We start from the raw sequence: 12,553 nt of genomic DNA, 5'->3' as shown, positions 1-12,553 counted from the left end.
GTAGGTTTAAAGCTTTGGAAATTTTGTTGCATGTATAACTAGATAAAACTTAGATCCAAAGCTATTAGGGTTGTATGTGCACCACATGAGTGTTATAGTACACAAAACCCAACAGTGGTATCAGAGCCATGGGTAGTTTCATATTATATTCATGTATAGTTAATTGTTCAAAGTTGGAAAAGTCGAAAAACTGCACCCTGACAGGAGGAATCAACGAGTCCATACATGAACTTGTCAAGTCCATGCTCATAAGTGATTAACTCGTCGAGTCCATTATCCAACTCGACGAGTTGGATCACCTGTTAGCAGTTTTTCGGGTTTTTTAGCCTCAATTGGATTAGAATCATTACCACAAATTGGTTTGTATCATAAAATATGTTTTTTCTGATATGATATTGATAATTCTCTTCCAATTAAAAGATAAGTTTTCAAATTTTAAGATAATTACTAGTTTATATGATAAATCTAATTATTTTTTATTTTTGATTTGAAATTATGTAAGAGTCGAAGTTTGTTGTAGGGTGTCAAATGTTTTCTAATGTTAGTGATGTAATGTAATGTTATTTACAAAGGCATTATTGTTTCGAAATTGTATTGTCTAGTCCTTTGTATTTTTTGTATGCTTTCTATTTTCCTATAAATAGGGGATGATACAGTAGATAGAAAATAACTTTTGATATCATTTTCTGTCTAATTCTCATTGTATCAAGAAAGCATAATACGAGCTAAAACAAGATTATATTAACTCTGAGTGTTCTTAATTATGTTTGTTTTCTGATTTCGTTTCATTACTCGATTAAATCACAACTACATTTGGTATCAGAGTAGGAATAATACTGCAATGATCTAATTTTCATCTTGTGTCAATCGTATTTTGAGTCTCATATTGGATTCAAAAGTTTCCGCACTTTTGATACTGAAAATCATCTTTGATCTTCAGTTGTGATTTGATTTTGCAACTAGTTTGTTTATTAGAGTGTTCTAATTGCTTTTTCTGATCAATTCATCCATTAATTCTCAAATTTCTGAAGTTTTTCTGAGAACTCATCTGTACATCAGTGGAGAATTTCAATATGAACACGGTGACGTCTTTTTCTCATATGCTAGGATCTTCAACTAAGATTCCTATGCTGATTCTAGAGTATTATAATTAATGGGCCGATCGTATGGAAGACTACTTGAATGGACTGGATGAAGAGCTTTGTGAATGTATTGATGGCATTGTTCTTCCTCCTGCGAATGTTCAAGCCATTGGTTCGTCTGCTTCAACACAAAGTGTTTCTGATCAATCAATGAGGCTGAAGAAGAATGAGAAAAGATGTATGAGAGAGCTTCGTGGTGTTCTTACTCATGTCGTTTATAACTACGTTCGTAGTTGTAAATATGCAAAAGAGATCTAGAATACTCTCAAAAAGAAGTTTCAAGGGAGTGAAAAGACAAAGATCAACTTTGTGAAGCATTGTTTGGTGGAGTTGAAAGAGTTCAAGAAAAAGGAAGGTGAATCTATCGAACTTTATTACGATCGCTTGAATGAACTCATCTACAAATGCAGTCGTAATGGAATAATCAGGACAACCATGGAGTTTAATCTCACCTGCATTATGGGATTAAGAAAAGAATGGCGAAATGTTAGTATCATGGTGAAAACTCAACAAAGCTTCGATACCTCAACTCTGAATGATATTTACAATTTACTGAAAACTCATGAGCCAGATGTTATCGAAATGACTGAAGAATCAAAGATAAGTTTGGGAGGACCACTTGCTTTAGTTTCGGAAGTATCTGAGAAAGAAGCTTATGAAAAAGAGAGTTTTGATGATGAAGGATTGATTGTTAACTCAGATGACGAAGCCATTGCTTTTTACTCCAATAACAAAGTAAAGAGATTTTATAAAAGCCATTTGGTTTGAAATTAAGGACTGGTGAGGCGAAAGCGAGTTTTTTGTGAAAAGTGAATGAGGGGAAGAAGTTCGAAAAGAAAGAATCAAAAACTGAAGATCCGAAAATTGAAATGAAGCTTAAAGGTGGCTCGGGTGTCGACTGTCACTATTGTCATGATGCAAATCATATGGCAAGTGACTGTATGCTTCGAAAGAAAGAGGAGAAGAAAAGTAAGATCAAAGACGAAGCGTATTATGTCGGACGTTTGGAAGAGGTAATAGAGAAAGCGAAACAAATTATCTTACTACAAGAATTGTATTATGATCAAATTGGTAAAAGATAAAAAAAGGTTATTTTATAAGTTTATAATTTGATCTAAATATTTTTTAAGGAGTTACAAATTTTGTCATCAAATTTGGAACTCAAAAGTGTTTTAAGGAGTTACAAATAAATATTAGTTAAATTGATCTTAATGTTTTTGAAGAGTTCCATAAGTTATGGAACTTGAAAAGTCTCATCTTCATAAACAAATTAACTCCTTAGGTTATGAAGTTTAAAAGTTTTTTCAAGAATTACAAAACTTGCCCTCATGTTTTAAAAGGTGAAAAGTCTCAATTAAGAAACATTGGATTCATAGAAATCCTCGTAATTTGAAGAGTTTTCAAAAATGTAACTCATGGGTTCATAACTTAAAACTAATTAAATACTTTTAATTTGATTTAGCATCTTGATGTTTTTTGAATAAGTTCAGTTAACTCTTATGGACTTTATTAATAGTTAATTAAAAGAGTATTATTAAATCCAAAATCATATGGTTTAAGTTTAATTAAATTAAGAGTGTAATTTATTACTAAATTAAACCATCAAGTATTTTAAAAGTTTAAAATACACCCTTATACTATATAAAATTAAAAGTTTAATATATTATATATGTATAAGTAAAAGGTCACCCTTACCGTTAGTAGGCCTCATTCACGAAGTCGGTCTATAAGGGGGGGGGGGGTATAGGGTTACTGCCTATAAAATGGTGGTTTCATGGTTGTCCACTCTCACCCACCGCTTGACTGGTGGAGGGTCGTTTGCCGAATGGGTAGGATAGGACACTAAACTCTCATTAAAAGTATAGTGAATTATAAAGTAACTAAACCCTTATAAATTCTCAATCTTAGTTACTTTAGGATAAATGTGAATTTAGTGATATTCCATGAAATTGCACTTTGCACCTTGTTAAGTCGTTAGTAGAGCGTGTGTGGTTAACTGACACACTAATTTGGGACTAACAATGTGTGGCAAAGGGTAGCTTGATGTTAATCATGGATCAATGGAGTGTGTGTGGTTAACCGACACATTGATTAGGTGATATATAACATCGAGAGTACCAAGCTAATTTGCATTGTTATTCACACCTTGTTTGTGATCCTCAGCATCCCAGTCACAAACTTGAGGGCATAGTCGAGATTAAACATGCTATTGAAAAGTTCAATGAATCTCAAAGGATCTAGGAATTTCAATTCATTTAAAACCTAAAATTCATTTTCGTTTTTTGTGGTGGAAATTGGTGAATCGTTATTTACATACCTTCAAATATTTTGCAATTAGATTACGCCATCCCTCTTCTGAATTGTAAAATATTGTGTTGGGTCCTAGCCTTAATATTTCATTTTGGTTGTTATATTAAGGACTTAAATCAACTAACTTGAATTTCTGCTTATAGATGTCTAGTTCTGACAACTATGGTCTTCCCGAATCTTTTGGAAAAAGCTTTCCTCATGAAGATAATGTTCCCAAAAATCATACTTCATTTCCTCCACCTCCTCCAATAGTTCTCCATAACCCACATGTTCAAAGAACTGAAAAGTTCAAGGTCACTCAAACCCTATTGGCAAGCAAACACTGAGATGGAAGTTCTGTGTATGCACATGTCTTGGAGATGAAGTCACACATTGACATGCTGGGAATGTTAGGAATCGTTGTCTCGAGGAAGTTGGTTGTTGACTTGGTTCTTCAATCACTTCCTAAGTCATATAGTGAATTCATTAAAGATTACTATATGACAGACCACGACATGTCCCTTATCGATCTTAGCTGTTTGCTAATTGTTGCTGAATCAACAATGATTTGGCGCACTGGTAAAGCAAATTTGATTAGAATATCTACTTCCCAAACTTCCATGGACAATGACAATGGAAACATTGGAAGTTCAGAAAAGATTTCTCTTTCTGAGGGAAAGAGAAAATCTAAGTCTGAGATTGTCCCGTGTAACATTATGAAAGAGTCTATTTGCTTCTATTGCCAAGAGAAGGGAAATTGGTTGCGAAGCTGCCGTATCTACCTGAAGGACCACAAGGATGGTAAAGTCAAAATGTTTGACTCTGCTTCAGTTAAGTCCACTATCTAACCCTATTAAGTTCATATTTGGAGATTCTTAATACATGGTGCAATGTAATTACATTTTGATGTTTTGTAGGATCAAAGAAAAGAAATGAAGCTTAAGGGAAGAGTAAGCTGAATCTGATCGCGAAAAGATGGATTTCGATCGCATGCTTCGATGATCAGATTTGTGAGCTGCTACTAGGAGTTTTGATAGGTTGCTTAGAAATGTGTAGTAACATAGTTTTCATTTTTAATTGCACTTTAAGGACAAGCTTTCCATTTTTTTATAAATAAATAAATTTTTTAACTTTTGTCTTATTTTATATTTATTCTTGCAATTGCATTTGTGAAAATTGATGTTTGTATGTTTCTATTGTTAGCAATGTTGAAAATGGACTTGATTCTTTCGTTTGTGGTAGTGTCGATAATTTACCAAATAAGGAAAGATTCTCATCACCAAGTTTCAATTGGACAGAAACTTGGAATCATGCAACTTGTATTGTATGATGAATGATGACCTTCATCTATGGGAAATTAAGAGTAATTCCTTGTTGACATGTATATATGAGTCAAGTGAAGGACTAGGGGATCGGGTACACTTGGTTGTGGACTAGATCAGGTCCACCATAAAGAACAATAAGACTATTCGTCATGATTTACTAAAAGTTTAGTAAATATGGTTATGCTTACAAGATTAAGTATAATTCTGAATCATTGAAGAAACTTCAATATATAGCAGAACGAATAAGAAGAATCATTTAGACAGAAAGATTAAATGTTTCTCCAATCTGAAAGGAAAGGAGAATACTCTAGTATCATGTTTTATGATCATTTTAATGATTATGAAAACCATATCACAATTGATCCTCTAAGGACACCTTAGTGCACTTGTATGGCTAAGAAGAGGAATCGGGAATTGTTGAAATGGTTAAATCATTTCAAGTGGATCATACTTCGTTCCAAAATCGAGTCTTAGAGTCATTCTCCAAGATTATGACTTGAGTGACATATCTTAAGTAGGTTATAGCACATTCAAATTGGTAGTTGTGATGTTTTAGATAAAACAGAGACCAACTAAGACCAATTGTGTGAAATGCTATTCTTGATAAGGGTCGACATTAACTCATGAATATTTATTTTTCAAGAAATGGTTCTTGACAAGAGAATCTTATATGTCAAGAGGTCATTGGGAGTCTTAAAGATCATGAAAAGTTTCAAGAACTAATAAAGTATAAACATGTTATTAATCACTAGCGCGCGCCGTAAGGTTTGTAACCTATCGTGTTGACATATTCTTGTTTATGTGCCCATTCCAGTTAAGTTGACTACGCATGTGAGTTCTATGAGTTCGCAATTGTTTGCATAAGAATGTGGAAGCAATGGTAGGCCCTTGTGTTGCCAGGTGGCAAGAAATTAAGATTAAACAGGTTCAGTCCATATGAGTTTGGATTTGTCACTGACCTTGTCTTGTGATTATGGTTATGACAAATTCACAGGGATAGGAACACATACACTATTAATCTAAGTGACAAAGGTTTCTCTCCAATCCATGAAAATGATTGTGATGAAACACTTTCACTAAGAAGATTTTGAGGAGATAGTAGTTGTATTAATTGCATTCTCAAAATCAATTATGATTACGACATCCCTCTTCATAGTTCGAATTGTCAGAAATGGCAAATAGTCCGAACATTCGGAACTTATTGCGGTAAATTCTGAAATAGTTTAGACACACATATGAGATTTCTTATAAAAGGTGTATAAGCTTAGATAAAGGCTTATCGAAGCGTCTCGTATCAGAAATCTGAACTTTGGAAAGAAATTCAATATGTATTGATTTCTAGAAGTCCAACTGATTTCTGGGTACATGTCAAAGCTGGTGGGAGCATAAGTGTTATGCTGGTAAAAAATATAATTATCATGATAATGGGAGCATGATCATTATGATAAGTGTTGCAAATCATCAATGCTATTTATAGGAAACAATTTTTAAATTGCAAAGTTGTAAAATTTGAAAAGTTGCTTCGCTATAGTAAGGGAGATGATACTTATACTTTATCTCGAATCTAAAAGCTTAGATGGAAATATTAATTAAACTTAGTCATGGATATCTATATATATATATATATATATATATATATATATATATATATATATATATATATATATATATATATATATATATGTGTGTGTGTGTGTGTGTGTGTGTGTGTGATTACCATGTTGAAATATTTCAACATTGGAAATTCTATATATGGAAATATTATAGCCAAAGACTGGTCAAGTATCATGTCATTATGTGAGACAATATGAATTGTATCCCATATTCTTCGGGGTATAGGATCGATTGCATGTGTTATAATATTCACGAGTTCTAATTTTCCAAATGCCTAGGGCATTAAGAAGGAAAAAGGACTAGAACCAGATATGAGTAAAGTAGTTAAACAATTGTCAAGGATAATCTAAGGTTCGCCAAGGATTGGTCGCTTATGGGTAGTTGGAAGTATGGTAATGAATAGGCCATATTGAAATTATTATGAATATACAAGATTCTATTAATAATGAGTTGTCATATGGCGAATATGAAAATGTTTCCATAATGGGAGTTGGATATTAAGAGTCTATTTGTAAGTTAGAAACTTTTATGCAAGAAGGATGTTCAAAGGAATGTGCTTTGAATATGAGACTTCGTATCTCTGGAATTGTCTTGTAATAATATGCAATGGAAAGTTTTGTAATTGCCAAAGTCTTTGTGACTTTTGTACATAGTCATTACAAAAGATACATTGCAGGATAGTTTAGAATCTAACACAATCTTATAGTGGCAAGAATTAGGTATTCTTACACTAAGTAATAAGAATTTGGAATTGTGAAATGAGTTTCATTGAAGATGTATTCAATCGATCTACTTCAAAAAGAAAGGACCGTAGGTAAACATAGTGTGCATGCTTGGAGCATGGGATAACTATTGTTTTTAATTCAAGTATTAAGTTGATTAATCGAAAAAGTATTCAATTGATAATGTGTAATCAATATGGTGATTAAATAAAAGGTGTTTTATTTATATTCAAAAGTTTTGAGACCATATTGGATTTCATTATTCTTGTGTTCACTTTGCATGTTTTGACTTCCCGAATAACTAGAATATTCAAACTATCCACAATCGATCATACTTTGAAAGTAGGTATTGAAGCTAGATTGTCCTGAATGGGTCTATAGATTGTCTAAAGGTGCTTAGACATAAAACAAGTTTGCTGCAGTATTCATGAGTACTCTTGTAATAAGATTTAATTATTGGACCCAACATACGCTCATTTAAATCACTTCATGGATTTTATCACAAGTGATCATGAGAGGATAATATCTTATATTCTTGAAACCAAGACATTCGGTGTGACCGTCCTTCTTCTTAACGAATAAAATCGGCGCTCCCCATGGAGCACTACTCGGTCTGATGAACTACTTGCCTAGTGTTGGATTAGTGTCTAAGTCCATAACTATTTTGGTATGTACTTGACCCGATGGTGCATGGTCCTTTTGGGTTGCCTTCACCAAAGCAACTTGATAGGATGAATTATGGAGAGAAAGGATTAATTATGATTTATTAATATATTATGGAAATAATATATTAAAGGAGAAATCATATTGTTTAATTAATATTAGTAAATAATTAATTGGTAATTAGTTTTGTGACTAAAAGAGATTAATTAAACTTAGGGGACTGGAATTGTAATTATAAGATAATTGCAATTTGGGCCATGGATTGTCTTAAATCAAGAGGTGGACGAATTCTTATGGGAAGCCCATAAGGAAATCGTCCAAAGGCTTGATTAAAGGAGTCTATGGGTTGCTTAGGGCTTAAGCAACCAAATTAGGGTTTCCTTGTTAGATAACCCTAATAGCCTCACTATATATAGAACCCTGAAGGCTCAAAAACGTGGGGAACTTCTTTTCTAGGGTTAGAACACGTTTTGGGCAGCCTCCATCCTCTCTCCTCTTCATCCTCTTGCTTATGGTGTTTGTGAGCCATTAGAGGAGTGACACTTGTGACTCTAAGCCTTCCAAAGTCAATTCAAGGAGGAATTGGGATTGTTATTGCTACATAACAATCAAGGTAACATTATAAACTTATTCTCATGTTAATATGATTACTTGTATGCTAGAATTAGGGTGTATAGTCTTGGATAACTTGCATGTACAATAGAGAAACCTAGATCTAAGCATTAGGGTTTGTATGAGCACATAGGATGTCTTATGACCAAAACCCATCAGTGGTATCAAAGCCTAGCTTGGTTTCAATTGTATTGATGCATTGTATAACTGGAAAATTTGATTTTTTGGATTCTGGAGGCTGGACTTGCCGAGTCCATGGCTGAACTCGCCGAGTCCATGCAGACTCGACGAGTCCAAGCCTGACTCGACGAGTCAACTCGTCAGATAGAGGGTATTTCGCGATTTCTTGCTATTTTTGCTTATGGATAGTTACCTTATCATGTTAGATCAATATTAATTCGATTATATGATATATTTGACTATAATTTTGATCTAATTGAAGATATTTATCAATTAATAAGATAATTGTTTCCTTATGTGATAATTGATTAATTATTTTGAGTAAATTGATAAATTGTTTTGCAAGAAATCATTAAAAAAAATCAAATATGGATAATTATGTGATTAAATGTTAATTTTGAATTATTTGTTATTTGATCCTTGTTGTTATGAAAAGTTTCATATTTTGCCCTTTAGGTTTTATAGTTTAAATTTGAACCCAAAAGTTTTGTTGTTTTGAAATTTAAATAGTTGAAACACTAATGTTTTGAAAAAGGTTTCAAAGCTTGCCCTCAAGTTTTGGAATTTAAATTTTGATTAATAATTTAATTTTTATGTATATTTAAATTCTAAACCCTAATGTGTTGAAATGTTTCAAAACTTGCCCTCAAGTTTTGGAATTTAAAAGTTGATTAAAAGTTTAATTAGGAATGTTAAATTCTAAAACTAGTATAGTTTTGAAAAAGTTCAAATCACACCCTTATGGTTTTATTAATTAATTAAGGTGTATAATTAATAGAGATTTAATAAATCCATAAAAGTTTAGGTTTACAATTTAATTGAATTAAAAGTATAATTGTTAAATTAGACCACCTACTATTTTGAAACTATAAAATACACCCTATACTATATATACAACATTAAAAGTCTAACATTATATATATGTATGAGTAAAAGTCGGTCTTACCGTTAGTAGGCCTCATTCACGAAGCTGGTCTATAAGGGGTGTTTAAGGAAATTGCCTATAAAATGGCGATTGAATGGGTATCCACTTTTACCCACCGCACTCTTGACTAGTGGATGGTCGTTAGCCGAACGGGTAGGATAAGACGAAACCTTCCATTATAAGTATAATGAATTATAAAAGTAACTAAATGTTTTTAAAATTCCCAAGCTTAGTTACTTAGGCAAAAGTGAATTGATACAATTCCATGAAATTACACTTTGTGCCCTTGCGAAGACATTAGTGGAGCGTGTGTGGTTTACCGGCACACTAAATGGTTCTAAGCAAAGGTAGAAAAGGGTGACTCAATGTTTGTCATAGTTCGGTGGAGCGTGTGTGGTTTACCGGCACATCGAATAGGTGACTCTAACATATGAGGGCACCATGTAAGTTTGCATGGTTATTCACACCCGCTTTGTGATCCTCGGCATCCCAGTCACAAACGAGAGGGGCATATCGAGATTTAAACATGCCATTGAAAGTTCAATGAATCTCAAAGGATCTAGGAGTTTTCATAGATTTAAAACTTAAATTTCTTTTTCGTTTTTCGTGGTGGAAATTAGTGAATCATCATTCACTTACCTTCAAATATTCTTCAATTAGGGTTACGACATCCCTCTCCCGAGTTGTAGAATATTGTGTTGGGTCCTAGCCTTAGTATCTCATTTGGGTGATTTACTAAGGACTCAATCAATCAACTAACTTGAATTTCGTTTTCTCCCGTTTTGTAGATGTCAAAGTTCGACAACTATGGTCTTCTCGAATCCCGTGGAACAAGCATTCCACATGAAGATGATTTTCCACGATTCGATCGAGGAACAAGAAATCATGCTTCACTTCCTCCTCCTCCTCCAATTATTCTCCCTAACCCACAAGATTGTAAGATTGAAAGGTTCAATATCACTCAAGCCCTTTTGGCAAGTAAACATAAAGAAGGAAAGTCGGTGTGTGCACACGTCCTAGGGATAAAGTCGCACATTGATAGACTAAGAATGTTGGGATCCGTTGTCTGTGAGGAAATGGCTGTTGATTGGGTTCTTCATTCACTTCCTAACTCATATAGTGAGTTCGTAAGAGAGTACTATATGATGAACTACGACGTGAACCTTATAGATCTCACTTATATGCTTATTGCTGCTGAATCAGAAATGGTTTGGCGCAATAGAAAAGCAAAGTTGATTGGTGAATCTGCCTTCAAGACCTTTATGGATATAGACAATGGCAACAAAAGACATGATATGATCGAAAAGGCGATGTCTGAAGTAGTTCCATGTCCTGTTCCAATAGAGTCAATTTGCTTTTATTGCCAATAGAAGGAGCATTAGAGACGAAGTTGCCCTATTTACCTAAGAGATCTAAGAGATGGGAGAGTCAAAACGTATGGCTTTGCTTTAGGTAAAATCCATTGACTAACTCTTTTAAGCTTCTAGATTCTTAATACATAATGTGATAAGATTACAATTGATCTTTTGTAGGATCGAAGAAAAGAAAGGAAGCTTAAGGGATGAAGTGAGCAAAATCTAACAGTGAAAGAATGGATTTCGATCGCATTTCTCGAAGATTAGATTCTTGAGCTACTACTTAGAGTTAGAATAAGATTGCTAAGAAAGATGTATTAGCATAAGTTTTTCAATGAGTTGCATTGTAAGGACAAATTTTTCCACAATAAAATAAATTTTGACTTTAAATTTTATTTATTTATCCTTACAGTGGCGTGTATGAAAAATTGATATTAAAATGTTTCTATTATTAGCAATAATGGATTTGGTTCTTATGATGTTATTTATGGAAAGTCGAGAATTTACCAAATAGGGAGAGTTTCTCATCGCCCAAGTTTCAATTGGACAGAAATTTGGAATCATGCAACATGGTTGCACGATGAATGAGAAATTTCTTATTTGGAAATTAGACTAATTCATAGACAAAGTGTCAAGTGAAGGACTAGGAGATCGAGTACACAAAGTTATGTGTTGATCAAAGTCCACCATAAGAGTAACGAGATATTCGTCATGATTTACTAAAGGTTTAGTAAATATGATTATACTTATAAGATTAAGTGTAATTCTGAATTGATTGAAAAAGGTTAAATCAATAGCAGAACGAATAACAAGAATCAAGTAGGCAGAGAGATAAAAGTTTCTCCATTCTAAGAAGAACGGAGAGTACCTTTTATGCTTTATGATAGGTCTTAATGATTAAGAACCATATCTCAATTGATCCTCTAAATGAGTCTTGGTACAATTGTATGTCCAAGAAGAGGAATCAAAGATTGAAGAAATGGTTAAATCAAGAAGTCAATCATACTTCGTTCCAAAACAAGTCTTAGAGTTAAGATTGTGACAATGAGTGAAAGGTATTAAGAAGGTTTAAAACATTCATTAAATGTGGTAAGTTGTGATGTCTTAGATAAGACAAAGACCAACTAGGACCTACTTATGAAGAGTTTTGATAAAAGCTACACTAACTCTTGAATATTTGTTTGTTAAGAAATGTTTTAATGGTCTTGAAAGGTTTCAAGAACAAATCAAATAAACCTTATCAATCATCACTAGCACACGAGTTGAGGTTTACAACCTATCGTGTTGACATCATTTTGTTTCTGTGCCAATCCAATCGAGTTAATTATGCATGTGAGTTCTATGAGTTCTCATTTTAAACGCATAAAAGGCAAAGCACCTTAATCAATGAAAGGTACATTGATAGGAAAGGGTGAGCTGCTTAACTACTTGGAAGACATGGTGGGCAGCTGTGCTACCATAAGGCAAGAAATCAAGATTAAGAAAGTTCGGTCCATATGAGTTTGAATTTGTCGTAAACTTTAGTTTTAACAAATTCACATGGATAGGAACACATACACCGCTCAAATCTAAGTGTCATAAGATTTCCTCCTTCATGAAAATGATTGTGAGGAAATGTTTTCACTAAGAGAGATTTTGAGAAGATAGTGATTGTGAAATTGCATTCTCGAATTCAATTATGGTTACGGTATCCCTTTCCATAATTTGAATTGTGAGGTTTGGCAAT

This window comes from Lactuca sativa, chromosome 9 (assembly GCF_002870075.4).
Source record: "Lactuca sativa cultivar Salinas chromosome 9, Lsat_Salinas_v11, whole genome shotgun sequence".
In the NCBI taxonomy this organism is placed as follows: domain Eukaryota; kingdom Viridiplantae; phylum Streptophyta; class Magnoliopsida; order Asterales; family Asteraceae; genus Lactuca; species Lactuca sativa.
The sequence above is the reverse complement of the archived record's forward strand: the minus strand, read 5'-3'. Positions refer to the sequence as shown.